Raw genomic sequence first — 18,708 nt, 5'->3', positions numbered from 1 at the left:
ACTCTGTGATAAATGGATCAAGAATCATTTGCAGGGCACGAAGATTTAAGATGGGTATTCTGGGCCTTTCGTCTTGAAAAGTCACCAAAATGCAACCTGTTAGAATAGTTCTAGCTTTATAGCCTTTGACTGCCAACTTATGCCAAAGTAAGTCATTTATTTTTTTTATTCACACAAATTCTTCCCTCTCTTCTCTCCACCAACTCAATACATTTCAGTAAGATCTCTCTCTACTCAGGTTAGGCCACCTCTGGCTCTTCTGGAATATTCTGTCCCTCTCAAGGCTGCCTTAGATGTGCATTTTAAATGTAATTTACCTCTAATGAAAATGATAGCAGTTTAAATATCCTCTATCTATAATGAAAATGATAGTAACTGGCAGGCACGGGAGATTTCTCAAAAATCTGGGATTCTCAGATTCCATCCTCAGGATGGATTCTGAAATCCTCAGTGTATTTCAGAAATTCTCTAGAGGTAGCTTAGTTAACATACAACCACTTGTAGTCCATATTGTTCTTTTCCCCTGGGGATGCATGGCCTTAATTGACAATATTTAACTTAAATAGTCCCACGGTGACACAGCTTTTATGCCTTTCCTAGGTAAGCCAGATGGAGCAAGACGACTCCCCGGAACTACTACTTCTCTTTCCAAACTCCTAACACCAAGCTTCTCTCTCACACAACTAAATCTCTCTTTTCGTTAATACTTAAAAGCTATTCATTTGAGCTTTATTCTTTTGGCTTCATGGTTCAATTTCCACTAAAATTAAAGTGCTTTTTGCACTATTATTAATTATTTACACTCTATTGTGATGGAAGAATCTGAACAACAATTTTGATAGATGTCTGTTTAAGACATTGAGAGCCAATTTAACTGTTATCAATCACTTTGGGAATGAATTAACAGCTACTGCTCACCTCTTATGTTCTAAGCCCTTGACTAGACACTTCTTTAAAGGCACTTTTGGTAGATTCCTTTTTTTTTTTTTTTTTAAGATTTTATTTATCTATTTGACAGAGAGAGAGAGACAGCCAGTGAGAGAGGGAACACAAGCAGGGGGAGTGGGAGAGGAAGAAGCAGGCTCCCAGCGGAGCATGGAGCCCGATGTGGGGCTCGATCCCAGCACCCCGGGATCACGCCCTGAGCCAAAGGCAGATGCTTAACAACTGAGCCACCCAGGTGCCCCAGTAGATTCCTTTTTAAAAGTCTCACAATAATTCTGTCAAGTAGGCATTCTTCTCTCCAGTTTTCAGAAGGGGAAACAGGTTCAGAAGGTAGGAAATGTTTACACCACCTATAAGCGCTCGCCAGCATCTAAACTCATGCCTGCATGTCAGACACCAAAGCTGAGGCCGCCCTATGGCACATGCATGTTCTTATCCCAGCTGGTGGCAGGAAGAGAACCAGAGATCTGGGGGAAGACTGGTTTGGGGCTGTGGTGGAAGGAAACAAGGAAAAAAAGATAATGGAGCAAGAGAAGGGAAACCTAAGGTGAAGAAGGTCCACTCACCTAAGAATGTTGCCTGAGCGACGACCTTGAGGAAGGCGATGCACTAAATCTTGACCCAGGACGGAAGAGGTAAATGCCTCAAAGAGTTCAGGCGAGTGCAGAGGAGGCAAGCTGGGGACCTGCAGGCCAAGGACAGGTTGCAAAATCGTGGCCCAGCCAATGCTGGCCTGCTCACAAATATTTAACATTTTTAATTAGTTGTTCATATTTTTCCATTATTTGTTTTCAAATAAATGATACATGCACATGAAACAAGCTCCAAAAAGTAACAGAGGATGTACAGTGAAAAGTAACTTTTCCAACTCTGTCTGCTCCCAACCACCCCCTTCCCCATCACAGAGACAAGCCTCATTTTCAGTTTTTTTCATATTCTTCCACAGATAATCTTTAAATATATATAATATGTATATATGTATTTTATATATCATATAAGCATAGGTAGTATATATTATATATATTCTTCAAGTTCCAGAATATATGTGTTATTTAAAAAAATAAAAAACACAAATGGTAGCGTTCGGTATAAACTGTTTATTTTATATCTTGCCTTCCTTCTAACAACACATATCATGTCAGCACATACGGGCTGCCTTATTCATCCTAATGGCTTCATAACATTCCATTGTTTTCATGTATCATAAGTTATTTAACCAGATGCCTTTTGATGGACATTGAAGATGTTTCCAATATTTTATTATTAAAAAAGTGTTGCAGTGAGTATCCTTACATACATATCATTTTGTAAGTGTCCAAGCATGTTTGTAGGGCAAATTTCTAAAAGCAGAATTGCTAAGGGGTGCGTTGGTGGCTCAGGGGTTAAGTGTCAGACCCTTGGTTTGGGCTCAGGTGGGATGAGTCAGAGTCAGGGGATCGATCCACCACTGCTGGAGATTCCCTGTCTCTCCCTCCTCCACTGTTCCTCCCCGAGCTCTTGCGCATGCACACATTCTTCCTCTCCCTCTCTCGCAAATGAATAAATAAAATCTTTGAAAATAAAAAAAAAAGTAAAATTGCTGAGTCAAACATAGGTGCATTTGTACGTACTTGATTTTGACAGGCATTGCTAAAACGTTCTACATAGTGACAGTCTCAACTCATGTTCCCACCAGCAGTATGGGAGAGCATCTATTTCCCTATACCACACCATCTGACTTTGGCCAATCTGTAGGTGGAATATGAAACTCTATAGTTTGTATTTGGATAGCCAACATTTTTAAAGGCAGGGTATTTCATGAAAGAAAAAAAGGCAGGATTTCCAGTTTCTCTTTAAAAAAGTCTGAAATCTGGCAATTTTGCATCCACATTCCCAGATGGTTAACAGCTGACTAGTGACTATTCTCCTTCTATAGGGCATGTGGACTCAATATTTTGTCCCCCACCCCAAACATGCAACTCCATATTCTTCCCTAACACTGAAGCCAAGAGCCAGTTACCATTTATCATCTTTCATACAGCCCCATTCACTAATTTTTATTAGTTTTCTGGCTTTAGATATTTGACTTTTCAACTGGTCTAGAGAAAGATTAATAATAAAAGAGAAAACAAACAAAATAAGAAAAGAAATACGGTAGATGAAAGAGATAAAAGGTGAATATAGAAGAAAGGCGTATTAACATAGTTCATGAACAACAAATTTTAGGCTCTTCTGAGTGATCACCTATCCTCCTAGAATTTTATTATTAGGTTATTTGCACAAATTTAATCCAGCACTGAATTAATTTTATGCCAGGTGACTGGGTGGCTCAGTCAGTTAAGCTTCTGCCTTCAGCTCAGGTCATGATCCCAGGTCCTGGGATCGAGCCCCACATCAGGCTCCCTGCTCGGTGGGGAGTTTTCCCTCTCCCTCTGCCTGCCGTTCCCCCTGCTTATGCTCTCTCTTTCTGTGTCAAATAAATAAATAAAATCTTTTTTTAAAAAAAAGAATTATTTTTATGCCTCTAGCACAAACATCCTAGAGTAACTTTGAAAATTTGGGACAGCTCTGGATGTAGGATCTATCTTATAACAACCTTCCCTGGACTTCTAGAAGGCAAATGTCTTCTATATATCCAGGTGTGGGAAGCATCACATTGCTTTATTTTCCTAAACCAAATTAAATTTGGGGTCATGCCCATGCTCACATGGGAAATAAAATCAGCAGGTATTAGTTATCACTGGGAGGCAAGCGAGGAAGTCCTCCCTGAGGTGGGTTGATGCTGCCCTGATAATTTGGAGAAGGACTCTACTCTGCATTATTTCATTGTCTAAACCTGTGATGTCCTCTGAAGACCAGCAACCCTCTCTCTTCATGGTAATTATAGACAGAGGGAAATTTCACCATGATTCACTTTCTCCCTGACAAAACAGAGTCGGAAGAGAAGTTGTAACTCGAGCCTTTAGAAATAAGTTGCTGGCTATTCCTCTCTTGTTTAGGGAAAGGAAATACATTATTCTTCCTTTTTTAATTCACAGCAGGGGGAAAAAAACATCTTTTGGCTTTGATTTTCTCAATAACTTAGGCTGCTGCTTAAGGAGGAAATTTCTGTAAATTCTGCAATTTAAAAATAGACTAGGTCTTCTTTAGATGGGATCCAAATAACAGATCAGGTCCTTGATCTACCAAGCCAATCTAGAGATATTTAAATTGCTATATATGAACCTGGCTATCAAGAATCCTCGGCTGTCCGCTGGGCCCTTTTACTATTGAATTATGTTTGGAAATATATCTAGCCTGCACCTGAGGCCCACTATCTTGAAATTTTTGCCATGTATTAATCTCTTCAATGCTAATCTGTCATTTAATCCATTCTCTTCATGACTTTGAAATGATCTGTTTGGAGTAAAAGAAAACTACATTTGCTCTCCTCAAGCTTTCCCTTTAAAAATTTTATTTATTTACTTTAGAAAGCAGGAGAGAGCATGGGGGGAACGGCAGAAGGAGAAGGAGAGAGAAACTCAAGCAGACTCCCCACTGAGTGCTAAGCCCAACACGGGGCTCGATGTCAAGAGTGTGAAATCATGACCTGAGTCAAAACCAAGGGATGGACACTTAACCAACTGCACCACCCAGGCGCCCCAATCCTCAAGTTTCAGTTGAAGGGAGGGATCAGGAGGGGAATGGAAGACAGTTAAATTCAGGTTCAATTAAAACTTGAAAGCAAATATGAGTCAGAACAAATAATTACTCAAACAGATTTTCCTTCTTTCCACTACTGGCAGACTGCCAAATAAATATGTATCTGAGTAAGTCTTCCTTTCCTGAAATTAAGTCACTACAGAGAAGTAAATCCCATGGCAAAGAGTAAGGACATAGATGGCAGCTTTCCATTTTTACAAGAGCTCAGCAATTGACTACAATCAAATATTTTGCTCAATGCCTTCTTCCCCCAAACTTTTGTGATATTTCTAACAAATAATCTGAAATTTTTGAGACCAAAAGGGAAGAAGGTATCTTTTCCAATAACTAAAAATGTATCCAATATTACATTTGAACTAGTTTTATTTATAAGATTAGTTGACTCTTGAAAGTCAACTTAGTGTCTGCTTCAGAGATAAGTGTAGAAAGTTGGAATCCTGACTGTTTACATCTCGCGTGGGAGAACAGTCAAGAATATAAAAACTCGACTCTGTACCTTGCCCTCTCAAGTGAGAGCTTGCATTCAGAATTCAGACTTTGAGAATGTGGAGCTGGATTTACAGTGATAGAATCTCTAACAAGGCTTTCGATATGTTCATGAGAGAATTTTGCACTAATTTAATGCAAAATGGCTATAGATAAATAATTTTTACAGTGAAGTTTTCCAGAAATAAAGTTGTTTTTAAATGAGAATGATGTCATAATAAAGCCATATATCAAGAACAATTACTCAACATGTGGTCTGTGAAAATTAAACTCATTATAGATTTTATGCGATGACTCACCGCAGTTAGAGTCACTGAACAGTGTCAACAGTGCAAATTTTGAATAGACTTTGCAGTTCATAGAAATTTTGGCACCTTTTATACATAAGACATTTCAGATTTTTCCATGTCTCACATGTTTTGTTTTGTTTTGCATGGATTCAGCTCAGAGCTTATCCAGAACTCTCTTAGGGAAAATAGCTTTCCTCTGCCATCCCAGGTTGCTGTTCTGTTTTTTTCTCAGTCCATCTGACATCATTTGCTTTCTACCTTCCATGTATTCTTCCTATCTTACCTATTTAAGAGTGATGTTATGGTTTCATCACCAAAACAAACAAATAAAACCAAAAAACAAATAAAACGTTCCTGACATTTCAGTGGGAGCTTGACAGGGAAGTGAGCTCTTCTTGAATATTTTCAGGGGCTCTTTATCACCTACTTAAAACAAAATTCATTTCCTCAGCCTAATTCATGCCTTAGAAGCTCTCTCCGAACTTACTATGCCAATTCCAAATCATTGCTCCATAAAACTGCTGGTATGAGTTCAGTTGTGTTCCCCCAAAAGATGTGTCAAAGTCCTAACCTACGTCAGAATGTGACCTTATTTGGAAATACAGTTTTTACAGAGGCAATCAACTTAAAATGAAGTCATTATGATGGGCCCTAATCCAATATGACTGGTGTCTTTATAAAAGGGTGAACTTTAGACACAGAGACAGACATGAACAGAAGGAAGATGATATGAAGACACAGGGAGAACACCACATAAAGTGGAAGATTGGAGTAACGCATCTACAAGAAAGGAATGTTAAGGATTGCTGGCAAACCACCAGAAACTGGGAAGAGGCAAGGAAGGGTTCCCCTCGAGGTTTTGGAGAGAGTATGGTCCTGCCAACAACAATTTCAGATTTCTAGCTTCCAAAACTGTGAGATAATAAATTTCTATTGTTTTAAGCCACTAGTTTTAGTACTTCGTTATGACAGCCCTAACAAACTACTATAACTGTCAAGCAAATTTCAAGCTTCTCTTAATATTATCTTTTGCTTCTATTTCTTTCTTCTTCTTTAAAGAACTATGTCCTTTTATAGAAGCCCAACTATATCTTACTTCATCTGTTGCCACTTGTCCCTTGGAAGTCAAACTCCTATACCACTTCCTGCATTCTTAATACTGGCAATTTGTCACATCCTGTGGGTGTTTAACGTGGATGTCTATGTTCTATACTAGACTCTGAACAGTGACTATGTCTTATCTTTTGGTATTTCTTAGGTTAGCAATGATTTATGTAAAAGTGCTCAGTGAATATTTTTAGTGACATGATGTTGTCTCCCAATTATACACTTAAATAATTCAGTGAAATATGGCAAACATGAATGACTGTATCATTCAAAGAATTATTTTAATGTACTTTAATTACATAAATAATACACCCAGTAGTGTATTATGTTTTTCCAATCACTGTTATATGTTTGTGTAGTTAAAAAGCAAACTTAGACTCGTACTATGTATATTCAGTTTTATATTCCATTTTACTTAATATTCATTTAATACATGATCATGAAACTTTTTCCTCCATTTTTATATGCGTGTGTGCTGTCTAAAAAATAAACTTAGACTCATAATGTGCACTCACTTTTTAAATTCAACTTCATTTATCTAATATTGTACTCTGAGCAATTTCCATAAATTTAAAAATTATTTAAAAGCATTATTTTTATTGGCTATTGTGATGGTTAATTTTATGTGTCAACCTGACCAGGCTAAGGGATGCCCAGATAGCTGGTAAGATATTTTTTCTGGGTATGTCTGTGAGAGTGTTTCTGGAAGAGATTAACGTTTGATTCAGTAGGCTGAGTAAAGAAGATCAACACTCACCAAAGTGGGTGGGTATCATCTAATCCTTTGAGGGCATCTGAATAGAAAAAAGGCTCCAGAAGGGCTAATTATCTCTTCCTGAGCTGGGACTCCATCTTCTTCTGGATATCAGATATCAGAGCTCTTGGTCTTGGGCCTTCAGACTGTGGGACTCACACCAGGGACTCCCTGTTGTCAGGCCTTTGGTTTCCTACTGAATTATACCACCAGCTTTCTTGGTTCTCCAGCTTGCGGATGGCAGATCATGGGACTTTTCCACCCCAAAGCTGCATGGTCCAATTCCTATAATAAATTCACATATTAATATAGTCATAATTCATAAATAATTTCTATATTCATATATATGAATTTATTATATAAATATATATATTTAGAGAGAGAAAAAGAGCATCAGGTATGAAGAACATATGTGTATATATGGCATTAGAGAATATATAATTTTCTCTGTTTCTCTGGAGAACACTAATAAAGCTATATAATATTACAATCATATAATTACATCATATTTTAACAATTCTCCTCTTTCTGGCTAATTAAGCAGTTGTAATTTTACTCTTATAATTTCACGGAGATTATTTTTGCTCATATATCTTTGGCAGCCTCTAAGATCATTTTCTTGAGTAGATTACTGGAAAAGAATTCGTAGATCAGTGGGTATGAGGATATCTGTGATTCTCAACACAAGTAATCGAATTATTCTTCAGACCTGCTATTCTGGTTGAAAGTCCCATCAGCAGTGTATGAAAAGCGCTATCACATCACAACCTTGAAACATTTTTTTAATGGTAATGTAACATGTAAAATTTTTACTAGACAAAAATTGTTATTAGTCATTTATATTCCTATGGATTTTCTGTTTAAGCTTTTTGGTCATGTTTCTATTGTAGCATTAGTATTTTTCTTTTTTCTTTCTTCTTCTTCTTCTTTTTTTTTTTCCTTTTTAGAGAGAGAGCAAGCAGGGGTGGGAGGTAGGGGGAGAGGGAGACAGAGAATCTCAAGCAGACTCCATGTGCATCACAAAGCCCAATGTGGGGCTCAATCTCACAACCCTGAGATTATGACCTGAGCTGAAATCAAGAGTTGGACACTTAACCAACTGAGCCACCTAGGTACCCCAGTATTTTTCTTACAGAATAGGATGTCTACTATCAAGAATCTAGGTTCAGCTCTAAAGCTGAAGTTCAGAGGTGCAAGGTATCCCACATGCGAAAGAGCAACATCAAAATGTCCCCCAAAACTGCGACCAGACAGTTCCTGTATCCCCAAGGTTTACAAAGAAGCAGCAAAAACAACTTTATTTCTCCCAGCCTCCTCACACCCCCTATCTGCCATGCCAGATAAAACATGAGACTGGACTGGACAGGTGCCTGGGTGGCTCAGTCAGGTAAGTGTCTGTCTTCGGCTCAGGCCATGATCTCAGGGTCCTGGAACCGAGTCCCGGGATCAAGCCCAGCATTGAGCTCTTTGCTCAGCAGGGAGCCTGCTTCACCCTCTGCCTGTCACTCCCCCTGTTTGTGCTCTCTCTGTGACAAATAAATAAAATCTAAAAACAAAAACAAAAAACACAGGACCAGAGAGCACGGAATAGGATTCAGAATAATCGTTTTTGATTATTTGGACACTGTACAGTTTTTGTAGTATTTCCCCCTACACCCATTCCCTGAAGTCATTCCCATTAGCCAGAGAAACAGCTTCTTGTAATACTAAAGATGGGCATATGAGGTTGTGGTTTTAAACTATTCAGGATCTGTTTAATAACAAAGTGACTAGAAGGTTTTGGACTCTATTCAAGAAAGTGTTAAGGGATGAAAAAGAAAATTCCACACAGCACACTTTCAAGCAATGATTTTTAAAAAGTTTTCATTTTCATACCTGAGCAAGTAGAAACGGCTCAATGATCTGTTATACTCGTTAATATAATGCACTTTTTGCTTCTGATAGTGTTAATATGTATTGAAAATAGTTTTCTCAATTTGTCTTTTGCCTTATATTTAAATTTGGCATTTAATGTACTGTGTTACATTAAAACTATTGGTCTACTTTGCACTTTAAATGAATTTTTTACCATGCATGATTTTGTAACTTCATGCTTTGATCATATGAAAACTGTTGGTTCACTGAGTTACTCAGACCTTCCAAATGGTGACACATTTCATTATACAATATCAAAAAAAAAAATCACATTCACTAATTTCACCATTGATAGAATTTTTTAAATCTTTATTGAAAAGCTTAAGCTCACAGAGGTGGATGTTTTCCAAAATTCTAACTTAGCTGAAAGCTTCAATTTTTTCATAAGAAACAAAATATTGTCAATTATATTCCTTGAAGTGACAAGCTCGCTTCATTCATTTTTGAGAAAATATCTGCCCAATATGCAAGTCTGAATAATCCTGATTTTCTGTCAATAGCTCTGTCAAGTAAAAATGGTGCCCCCATGAGAAAAAGCAACTAGTTCAGCTTGCAACTTATGTAATCGCACAAGACTAACATTGTGTTTTGATATGTAGCAAAAGTGCTATATGCATGACTTCTTGTTTGGCACACAGAATATGAAGAAGACATAACCTAACGGGTCAAGTTTTAATAAATTTAATCATTTTTACTACCTCATTAGTACATTCTGCGAAAATCTTTTTCCGTGAGTGCCTGGTAGTGAATTATCATTTGGCTCTTAGTCCTATTTGATGCCCCTTTCTTGATGTATGCTAAGGAGCCAAAGGTTTTGCTCACTATTGCTTGTGCACCATCAGTATAAATGAACATGAAGAAAATGGCAAATTATGCCTTTGTTCTATTAAAATACAGTTTTGATCTCACAGCTTTCCCGAAGGAGTCCTGGAGATACCTAAGTTTCCATGGGCCACACTTACAGAAATCCTCTTGCATTGTGGAATACTGCAATAGTGAATATAATATTACTAGGTTCATCGATTGTGGTGCTGATAGAGATATTTCAGGCAGGGAAGGTAAATTTCAAAAATTTAATCAAATTTATCCCAAATAAGAATATATTTAAGGTAATCAACCTGCTATGAAATTTCTAGCTGCTCTTCCTCGGGAATGTTGCCATTTCAGAGGTTTGATGGTGATCTGTGCTATTGGCTAGTCAAACACTCAGCAATTGTGGTAGCCAGATGAGCTTTGATGAGAGTGAGATTATGGTGTTGAGCCATGTATAATCCCTATCCCTGTTTGTAAATTCTTAAGTGAGCACTGGGGTTAAGTGGCTAAGTGTTATCCACATAATTTGTCATTGTGTCTAGCTAGCAATTGCTAGACTCTAGTTTGTAACTTTTGGTAGGAATTCACATGAGACAAATCTTCATATTCTGTCCTCATTCTAAAAGGTACATCTATATTCTTCTTTATAAGTCTCTGAATACCTACCACCAAGACGAGCCACTACTCATGTGATCCACACCTCTGGCCATATCTCCTTTCAGGCACAGTGGGTAAGCAGGTATACTGCTTAAAGTTCTGTTCAATGAAAGTATTTCATTTCCTATCTGTTCAGACCACCTCTGAATTGGGCCATAATTATGCTACAATTCACTTCCATCTGTGATAGTATATCATGAAGAATCATCTGTAAACTGGGCCTGAATTTCTTCTTCCTCAGTCATCCGGTCTGAGGGAACGTCCCATGAGGTCACAGATGTGAGTTGAAGGAGCAGTAGGAGAGGGTGTCATGAGAGTCTGAACCTTAACTGAATCAAATTATATATTTAATATCTCTTTGGGCTTTGTCTCACACCACTATTTATCATGGAGTACTGCTGTTCATATTCAACTTCAGAGCTTTGTGGATCAGATAATACCCAGCTCACGACAGTCATCTCTGATTGCCTGGTCACTTGGTGTCCCATGCATGATTAGGTATTTAGTCCCAACTAGCACTAAGTGGTACTAGTAGCAAGAAATGTGCCACTTCTCAAAAGGAGAATGGATATCTGCATGGTTTTTAAATTCTAGGTGCATGCGTTGTCATTCTCTTATGAGGGTTTGCCAGTAGCTTCACTGAACAGGCCTCAAAGCGACAGACCTGCTGATTCATACAGTCTAATTGGTAGATGAGCTTGTACTGTGCTCTGGACCAGCTTCAGGGCTTTCTTTCTCTCTGAGCCCCATTTGAAACTCAGTAAATGTGCAAAGTAAATCACTCCGATGAAGCACATACCGGCTCCAGAACCCAAGGGGGCCCACAAAGCATTAGATCTCTTTCTGAACGTTAGTAGGTGGAAGATACATCAACTTAATTTTTACTTTGAAGGAGAGATCTCAGTACATTCCAAACCTCTAGAGCCCTAGAACCACCACCGACCCACCCCCGCAAGTTTCCATGGGGTTTTTCTCCTACCTTCTGGCAAAAATATTTGCTACTTCCTGTCCAATAGATCTCTTAGCAAGATTTCATAGATTTCGTAGTCTGGATTATGACAGAGAGCTCTAGAGCTAAAAGCAAAAGTGACTATGTTTTGTTGATCTGACCACGTGAAAGCAAATTGCCTCTTCAATGATGTAGAGGGAATAAAACATTTGCCAGTGCACTAGCTGCATACCACTTGCCAGAGATTGTGTTATTTTGCTTCAATAAGGAGAATACATGGTAAAGGTAGCAGCATTTAGAGTCACCACCTGATAAGTTTATAAAAATCCTCTACCACTCAGGCCAATTTCTATTTCTACACCATTACCAAACTGTTTCTATCAATACAGCTTTATAATGTGTCTTGAAAACTAATGAGGCAATTTCCAATTTCTTCAGAGATTATTTTGGCAATCTTACACATTTGCTTGTCCTAATGAATTTTGGAATCCACTTGGCAAAGCCCACATACAAAAAAATCTATTAGCATAATTATTGAGATTGTTTGGATTTATAAATTAATTCAGGGAACATTGAAACTTTTTTATGACATTATCTCATCAGTGAACATGATATAGCTACATATTTGGATATTTTATATCTTTTATTAAATTCTATAATTTCCTCAGTAGAAGTGTTATACATTTTTATTACTTTTATTTCTAATTGGTCTCACATAATAAATTTAAAACTTTTATGGACTCATATTCTCATCCAGCTACCTCCCTTTTCCCCTTTATAGCCAAACTTCTTATGTTACCCACAATACATTTTATGTTTACTCACCTCATTTCCTCTTAAACATAATGCAATTTGGATCCAATGAGCCCTACTCTATCAAAACTTCTCAGTCACCAATGACATATATAAGCTAAAAAATCCAAAAGCTTTGTGTTGGTCCTTACCTTGCTTGATTTTTTAAAAATTTACATGTTCTCACTTCAATTTCGTTTCGCACGTAAGGAGCTTGGAAGTTGCCACTTCATCCTAATAACAAGTAAAAAGCTGAACAAACTGAAAAATTGACGACTCTTTTGGGATCGACAGAGAAGAGAGGACACAGGGCAAATTGCTGCCCCCAAGATTAGAAAGACAGATGAATACAGGGAGCAGCAGCTTAGTAGGCCAGAGACTCAAGAGAAGAAACTGCCTGGAAAGCATTATGAGAATAGAAAACCTGAACTATAAGTGACAAATTGCTGTAGGCCCAAAATGGACAACACTGAGAGTTAAAAACTCCAAGGTGACCCTGTGATAGAAGGGTCCCCCAAATATTGTGAGATGTATCTCCAATAGCTGGACCAGTTTCCCACACTAAATATCTGATTAAAATCCCCTTGTGCTTCTGGCAGGGAGAGGGGAAAAAGAACCATTTTTAAGTACTCCAGAGCATTCTGTTTTTCTAAACAAAGCCTGCCCTCTCCCTATCCTCAGGGGAAACTAGCTGACCCGAGCTTCATCTGTTGGAGTATTAGCAGAACCTAAATGACCTAGGGGAAGGGAAACACCCAACTCCAGCCCACTCTAGCTGTCTTGATTCCCCTAAGGGAGCTGATTAAAATTGAGAAAATCTTGAGAGGTTCCTAGTCCAGAAACATAGTCTTGCTGAAAGACTGAGACTTAATCACAGGACTATAGAATGTTTCCCTCCGCCCAACACCTCAACACCACATCACTAAAGGCCTATTCACAGTAGTTCCTTTTATCCAGTACATTATGTCCAAACACCAAGAAAAATTACCAGGCACACCAAAAGGCAGAAAACATAATTTGAAGAGACAAAGCAAATATCAAAACCAGACACAGTGGAATATTAGAATTATCAGCCTGAGGATCTAAAACAACTATGATTAATAGGCTAAGGCATCTAATGGATAAAGTAGATAGAATGCAAGAAGAACAGATGGGTAATATAAGTAGATGGAAATCATAAGAAAGAATCAAAAAGAAATGCTAGAGATAAAAGTCACTGTAGCAGAAATGAAGAATGTCTTTGATGGGCTTATTAGTACCCTGGACATGGCTGAGGAAAAGAATCTCTGAGCCAGAGGATATATCAATAGAATCCTTGAACATTGAAGGGCAAAAAGAGCAAAGACTGTGGGGGGCGGGAAGGAACAGAATATCCAAGGACTATGAGATAACTACAAAATGTGTAACACACACATAATAGGAATACCAGAAAGAGAAGAAAGAGAAAGGAACAGAAGAAATATTTGAAACAATAATGACTGAGAATTTCCCCACATTAATGTCAGACCCCAATCACAGATCCAGGGAACCCAGAGAATACCAAGCAGGATAAAAATAAAAAATAAAAATAAAAAAATCACTACACCTAGGTCTATCATAGTCAAATTATAGAAAATCAGAGATGAAGGAAAAATCCTGAAAAAAACCAGAGCATAAAAACACCTTACCTATAAAGGAGCAAAGACAAGACTTGCATCCAACTTCTTAGAAACCATGCAAGCAAGAAGAGAGTGGAGTAAAATATTTATTTAAGTGTTTAAAGGAAAAAACCACCAACCTAGAATTCTATGCCCTGTTAAATTATCCTTCAAATATTAAAGAGAAATAAACACTTTTTCAGGCAAACACAAATTGAGAGAATGTGTTGCCAGTAGAACTGCTTTGCAAACAATGTTAAAAGAAATGTAGAGAGAAGGAAAATAATATAGGTTAAAAACTCAGATCTACATAAAGAAAGGAAAAGCGCTGAAGAAGAAATAAGTGAAGGTAGAATAAAAATTCATTTCTCTCTCTCTCTCTTTTTTTTTTTTTTTTTTTAGAGAGGGAGGTGGGAAGGGGCAAAGGTAGAGGGTGAGAGAGAATTTTAAGCAGGCTGCATGCTGGCTGTGGAGCCAACCACACCGGGCTCAGTCTCACAACCTTGAGATCATGATCTGTCAAAGGTCAGCGGCTTAACCAATTGAGCCACCCAGGTGCCCCTCATTATTCTTATTCCTAATTGATTGAACAGATAACTGTTAGTTCAAAATAATAACGGTAACAATGAATTTGATTATGATGCCTATGAATATCTTATGTATGCTTATATAGTGAAATGATGGGCAGCAATGATAGGAGGAATGGGAGGAAGGAATTAGGATTATTTTGTTGTTATAAGGTATTTATACTACCCAGAAAGTAGTATAGTGTTATTTAAAAATTGACTTGGATTAGTTGTTAGTGTATATTGTAAACTCAAGGGCAACCACTAAAAAAAGTTAAAAAAAAAAAAAAAAGTATAACAGAGGGGTGTCTGAGTGGCTTAGTTAGTTAAGAATCCTACTCTTGATTCTGGTTCAGGCCATGATATCAGGTCGTGAGGTCAAGCCCCATGTCGGCCTCTGCACTGGGTGTGGAGACTGCTTAAGATTCTCTCTTTCTCCCTTTCCCTCTGTCCCAACCACCACCACCACCACCACCACCCCCCACCAGCTTCTCATGTGCTCTCTTTCTCTCAAATGAAAAAAAGAAAAAAAAAAAGAAATATAGCTGACATGCTAAGAAATGAGAGAAAATGGAATAATATAAAATGCTCAGTTAAAGCCATAAAAGGGAGAAAAAGAGAAGACATAACTGAGAACAAAAAAAAGGGCAACAAATAGAAAGCAGTAACAAGTAAGGTAAATATTAATACAACCTTATAAAAATCACTTTGAATGTCAATGATCTAAATGCACCAATGAAAAAACAGAGATTGTCAAAGGGGACCAAAAACCATGTCCCAACTATATGTTGTCTATGAGAAACCTACTTCAAATACAATGACAGAGATAGATTAAAAGTAAATGGATAGAAAAAATAGACCAGGTTAATTCTAATCAAAAGAAAGCAAGAGTAGCTATATTAACCTCAGACAGACCAGGCTTCAAAGTAAGGAAAGTTATCAGGGATAAATAAGAGCACTACATAATGATCAAGGGTTCAATTCTCCAAGAAGACATAACAATTCTGGATGTGTATGTGCTTAACAAAAGAGGATCAAATTACATGAGGCAAAAACTGGTAGAACTACAAGTAAACAAATCTACTATCATAGTTGGAGTCTTTCCACACTCCCTCTCAGAAGTGGATAGATCCAGGAGACAGAAAATTGGTAGGAACATGGTCGAACTCAACGGCACCATCAATCAGCGGGATATAATTGACAGCGACATCTATAGACTACTTCATCCAACAAAAGCAGAATACACATGCTTTTCAAGCTCACAAACATTCACAAAGATAAACCACATTTTGGGCCATAAAATACGACTTAATAAATTTTAAAAAATAGGAATCATACAATGCCTAATGTCAAACCATGAGAGAATTAAACTAGAAATTAATAATAAAACTTTACATGATTTAAATTTATATAATCTGCTCTTTGTGATGAAATGTCTATGGGTTTTGACAAATGCATAGAGTTGTATATACCATCACAGTCATAATCCAGGAAGTTTCCCCAAGCCCCAAATTCCTGCTTGTTGCCTCTTTGTAATCAACCACCATTCCCATCACTGCACTCTACTCCTGGTTACCACTGATTTGTCTTCCAACTCAATTTAGTCTTTTTCAGAAGCCATGTAAGTGGAATCATACAATATGATGTCTTTTGGTTCTAGCTTCTTTCACTTAACAAAATACATTTGAGATTCATTCCTGTTGCATGAATCCATCATGGTTTCTTTCTCCTTTTTTATTGTTTTTTTTTTTTTTTAAAGATTTTATTTATTCATTTGAGAGAGAGAGAGAGCCAGCAAGAGAGGGAACACAAGCAGGGGGAGTGGGAGAGGAAGAAGCAGGCTCCCAGCAGAGGAGCCTGATGTGGGTCCCGACCCCAGAACACTGGGATCACGCCCTGAGCTGAAGGCAGACGCTTAATGACTGAGCCACCCAGGCGCCCCTCTCCTTTTTTACTGTTAAGTAGTATTCAAATACATAGATATACCACAGATTGTTCATTCATTCATTCACATTTGAGTTGTTTCTAAGTTTTGAAAACTACAGATAAAGCTGAAAGAAATACTCATGCACAGATTTTTTGTGGGCACTAAAACTAAAAACTAAGTTTGGGTAAACTTGGGTAAACATATAAGTATATATTTAAATTGTTTAAGTTAACAAAAGTATCAAACTGTTTTCCAAAGTGCCTGTACCCTGTTACATTCTTACCAGCAAAATATGAGGATTCCAGTTGTCTCACATCTTTATCAACACTTGATAGTGTCAGGATTTTTTCTATTCTAATAGATGCATAGCGGTATTTCATTGTGGTTTTAATTGAATTTCCATTGTGAGTGCTGGTGTCTTCTCATATGCTTATTTACCATCAATATGACTTTTTGAGTAATGTGTCTCTTCAAAACTAATGTTTATGTTTTTTGAGCTGTTTCTTATTGTTGAATTTTGTGAATTTTTTTATATTCTGAATACCAGTCTTTTTTTATTGAGGTATAATTGACATAACATTATATTAATTTCAGGTGTACATTATGATTCAAAATTTGTATGTATGGGAAGCGATTACCTAAGTCTAGTTAACAGCCATTACTATACAGTTAAAAATTTTTTTTCTTGTGATGAGAACTTATTAGCAGCTTTCAAATATGCAATATAGTATTATTAATTATGGTTAGGATGTTGTACATTACACCCTTGTGATTTATTTATTACTGGAAATTTGTACTTTTGATACCCTTCAAACACTCCCACCCCCCACCTCTGGCAACCATCAATCTTTTCACTGTATCTATGAACTCCTTTTTTTTTTTTTTTTAAGATTCCACATATAAATAAGATCATGTGGTATTTGTCTTTTTCTGTCTGACTTATTTCACTTAGTATGATGCCCTCAAGTTCCATCCATGTTGTCACAAATAGCAAGATTTCATTATTTTTTATGGCCGAATAATATGATATATATTCCATATATTAAAATGTGATATATATATATGATATACATATATATGTATATATACATACACATATATATACATATATGTATATATGTACATATACATATACATATACATATATACATATACATATACACACACATATACATATACATATACATATACATATACATATACATATACATGTATATATCTATACACACACACACACATTTTCTTTATCCATTCATCCATCAGTGGATACTTAGGTTGTTTCCATGTCTTGGTTATTTTAAGTAATGCTGCAGTAAACATGCAATGAATGCAAGACTTTTCTTAGAAATGAGACTTGTAAATCTTTCCTCCCAGTCTGTGGGCTTGCCGTTCCATCTCCTAGAAATGACTGCTTCAGAACAAAACATTTTAATGTTTATAAACGCTTACCTTTTAGCAAAATTTGACATTGACTTTCTCATTCTTTGGGTCTCAATTTCAGGAGGCCTAGCTGAATTTGGCTCCTCCAATCCCTCTATCTCAGTAAATTTCTATGACATTACCTGGTAATTATTTTATTCATTCATTATGTTTGTTATATGTATCCCCCACTACATTATAAACTCCATGAGAAAAGGGAGCTATGCCAGCTTTCTCACTAGTACTGTCAATGACTAATACAATGCCTGGCAATAATTATGGGAAAGTAGGAAGGAAGAAAGAAAAGAAGGAAGGAAGGGAAAATCTTGAAGAATAGGTCAAAGATTATTCTGAAAGGGGCGCCTGGGTGGTGCAGTCGTTAAGCGTTAAGCGTCTGCCTTCAGCTCAGGGCGTGATCCTGGCGTTATGGGATTGAGCCCCAAGTCAGGCTCCTCTGCTATGAGGCTGCTTCTTCCTCTCCCACTCCCCCTGCTTGTGTTCCCTCTCTCGCTGGCTGTCTCTATCTCTGTCTAATAAATAAATAAATAATCTCTAAAAGAAAAAAAAAAAAAGAAAGATTATTCTGAGAATTCAAGTTCAAGAAACAGACAATTGGTTATCATTTAAATGGAAATAGAAAATACAGGATTGAAAAGCAACTTCCACTTCCCCTTTCTCTCTCCCCTGGCAAACAGCATTCCACTTTCTGTTTCTTTGAGTTTGATTACTTTAGATACCTTATGTGAGTGGAATTGTGCAGTGTTTGTCCTT

At 37.2% G+C, this 18,708-nt stretch overlaps 1 long non-coding RNA gene across 3 annotated transcripts in view; it reads right to left on the bottom strand.

Moving 5' to 3' along the window:
• LOC130542731 (uncharacterized) overlaps positions 1-18,708 on the bottom strand; it is a 206,595-nt gene that overhangs the window by 135,566 nt on the left and 52,321 nt on the right. For 2 of the 3 annotated variants that reach the window (XR_008957475.1, XR_008957474.1), the window contains exons 4-5: positions 7,267-7,548; positions 1,512-1,630 (exon numbers count right to left, since the gene is read on the bottom strand). This is a non-coding gene — a long non-coding RNA (uncharacterized LOC130542731). Of the gene's footprint in view, positions 1-1,511; positions 1,679-7,266; positions 7,549-18,708 lie in introns of all 3 variants that reach the window. The other variant, XR_008957473.1, reaches the window with a different exon arrangement.

This window comes from Ursus arctos, unplaced genomic scaffold, assembly GCF_023065955.2.
Source record: "Ursus arctos isolate Adak ecotype North America unplaced genomic scaffold, UrsArc2.0 scaffold_5, whole genome shotgun sequence".
Taxonomy (NCBI): Eukaryota; Metazoa; Chordata; class Mammalia; order Carnivora; family Ursidae; genus Ursus; species Ursus arctos.
This window is presented reverse-complemented; position numbering and strand designations above follow the sequence as displayed.